Below are 3123 nucleotides of genomic sequence, written 5' to 3' on the forward strand. Positions count from 1 at the left end.
TCCGTACTAAAATCTTCACAAACATCACAAAATAGCACGCTGACAGCTATCAGTTCACACTGTGATACTACTAACTGAATATTGCTTGCTTTTATCGACATTGCAAGTTTACACTACATGTACCCCTTGCCACCAACAAAACAATCACTATATAAAGAAAACAATTCTTACAACTGCAAGACCTGAACCATAGCACATATATTAACAATTTTAATTAAGAAGTTTAATTTTCATCTGAAAGCCAATTTATTTTTAATGAGCAAATGTTACATTTCATTGATAACACTGGTCAACAAACAATTTTTTGCCAAACAGATTAAAGTCATTTTAGGATAAGTTTGATGCACAGATTCCAAATATGATATTGGTTTTGCTAGATTGGCTCTAGTTTTTTTAAATAATGACCTCAATAATAACCTCATGGAAAACTAATGAAACATGAAAACTAGGGAAAATTAAACTAGATATGGCCACGTATAGAAAATTTATTTTTTGAAATACCTAATGTCAATATAGTCTATATTCAGTATATTTACAGAACTCATAACAAAGAAGTCATTGAAAAACTAAGTTTGTATGATTTCCTTTTATGCTGATGATCAGGACAATCACGTTGAAGGCTCCAGCAGTAGTCTGCCATCATGTGTCTATCCCATCTGCCCTGATACCTTTCTTCCATCACCTTTACATCTTGATGGAACTTCTCCCCTTGTTCCTCGCTGAAATCACAATCGAGGTTTTCTGGAAATTTTTGCAAATGTCTATGGAGATAGTGTACCTATATTATTAAATACTGTATAATAATAATATAATGCTCATAATAGCACCCACATTTTTAAAGTTTAAGAGCAAGTTTTTTACTACTTCTTCAAAATTTTGTGCTTTATTACCCAAGAAGTTCTTGATAACCATGACATAGCCGTGCCAGGCAGAAGCTTCAGTGTCAGTCATGTAACCTGTGAAATTTCAATCATTTTTCGGTTTCCGAATTTAGGGAAAATCAAAGATCATCAAAGATTCCTGCTTTTAATTTACTCAATCCAGGGAAGAATCTACAAATGTATTTGAAGCAATCACAGTCCTTGTTCAGAACTCTAACAAATGGCTTCATTAATCCCAACTTTTTCAAAAGTTATTCACTTGTGAGGAAACCTAGATCTTCCAGTATGATCCTGAAACAAAATGACAGTCAATGCACTGGAAACACCTTCAGCATCAAGAATCAGAAAAGTCCAAATTCCAAACTTTGCTCATCATGCATTTTGACATGAAGGGGGTAATTTTTGCAGAATAGGTTCCAGAAGGTACAACAGTGACCCAATGTTAAAATTGGGAAGTTCTGACAAAGCTAATAGAAAGATTCAGGAAAGGACGGACTGAAATGCAGGAAAATGGTTTCATTCTTCATCAGGACAATGCTCTTCAGACAGCACTTTCTGTGACCGACCAACACATTACTACGCTGGAAGATTCTCCATATTCACCAGATTTGGCACCTTTTAACTTTTTTTTATTATTCTTACATTTAAACGAGTGAATAAAAGAACACACTTTGAGTCAATGGATGCAGTAAAGAAATAAAACTTCAGATATGTTGAAACAGCTGCTAGAAACTTATCTGTTCTATGCCTTCCACCTGGAAAAAAATAGGCATTGGTGATTAATTGCAAACAGAGAGAATACTGAAGGGGACAGGCATTAGAACTGTCAAAAAATAAATAGGTATTATATCAGTCTCATTAGACAGACCTTGTATATGCATTTCTGTGTATGTAACCTTTTGTTTCACTTTAAATTCTAATATCAGCATCATTAAGCATTTCCAAGGAAGTCTGTGTCCAATTGTAACTGCTGCTCAGCACAAGAAAGACCAACAACCTAAAGCCTGTGGCCTTACTAGTGGTGGTCAGATTGTTCTATTGATTCCAACTTGGATTAGAGCTATTCCAAACATAAATAAAAACTCAGAAATTGAGCTGACTTCCAATCCATCATTTCTTCACCTGTCTTTGGCAAGTATAGTAGGCTGCCGGACAATGATATCCAATCCATGTCATTGCCTGGTGGTTGGTTTGGCTGAGTTGTACCATATTAATATAACCAGGTTTAGTAGGGCTAATTAAAAAAAAATACTATTTCTAAATTAGAATTTTTCTTTCACACAAACCAGAGCTGACATCAACAAATCATAACAAAGGGTGTAGAACAGGAGTAGAGAAAGTGCCTACGGCACCATGGAAGAAGCAGTGCCCATATTTGAGAGAGTAAAAAATTCAATGCATCTGTATATCTGACTCTCAAAGGAACAGCACAAAAGAAGGGTTGTTTTCTAATAATTCAGGGATTTCTCAAAAAAAAATTTACTATGTAGCTGTAAAACAGACTGTGCCTGTAAAACAAACTCAGCTGTCAAACAGATAATGTGGGTAATAGTTATTTATTGCTTTTACCTCTCGTATATCTCCCTAATGTTTCAACAAATAACAGTAGGAACAAATAAGAACAATAATAGCATGGTTTAATAGTTTGGTTGATTTTGTTTTATTGAAATGCAAAATAAGACATTTGGATTATAACCGAGAGAGGGTTGTTCATCAGTTGTATTGTGGTCTGTCAATATAAGCTCGGCAGGACTCTCCATTCTCTAAAGATGTACAGGAAGAGTACGCTTAGCCCCCCCAGGGCCCAGCTAAAGAAGATGATGAATGCTGAGAGCTTTCATGGTATCCCGGCAGCATAAATCATACAACATACATTATTAAATAGCTGAAGACACACACGTTAACAGGTCTGTGTAAAACTGGAGATGGTCACTGAGCAGAACGAACATTATAACCAGGGCAGATGATCATATAGTAGAATGACCTCTGGTTCCTCTGGAGTAGAATGCCATGAAATCCATTTTATATAGTGATTTATCAGGAAAACTCCTATGAATATCAACAAGAAATAACCTTCTATATAAATTGTTTTATGGTAGATCATAGACTTAATAATAGCATGCAATGCCAAGCTGCAATATCAAACCCTAGCAGTGTACTTTCTTGTATTAAAAGAGGAATAGACTGCAGAGATGGAGACATAATCCTGCCCCTGTACAAAGCATTGGTCAGTAGGGATGAG

This window comes from Pyxicephalus adspersus, chromosome 8, assembly GCF_032062135.1.
Source record: "Pyxicephalus adspersus chromosome 8, UCB_Pads_2.0, whole genome shotgun sequence".
NCBI lineage: Eukaryota > Metazoa > Chordata > Amphibia > Anura > Pyxicephalidae > Pyxicephalus > Pyxicephalus adspersus.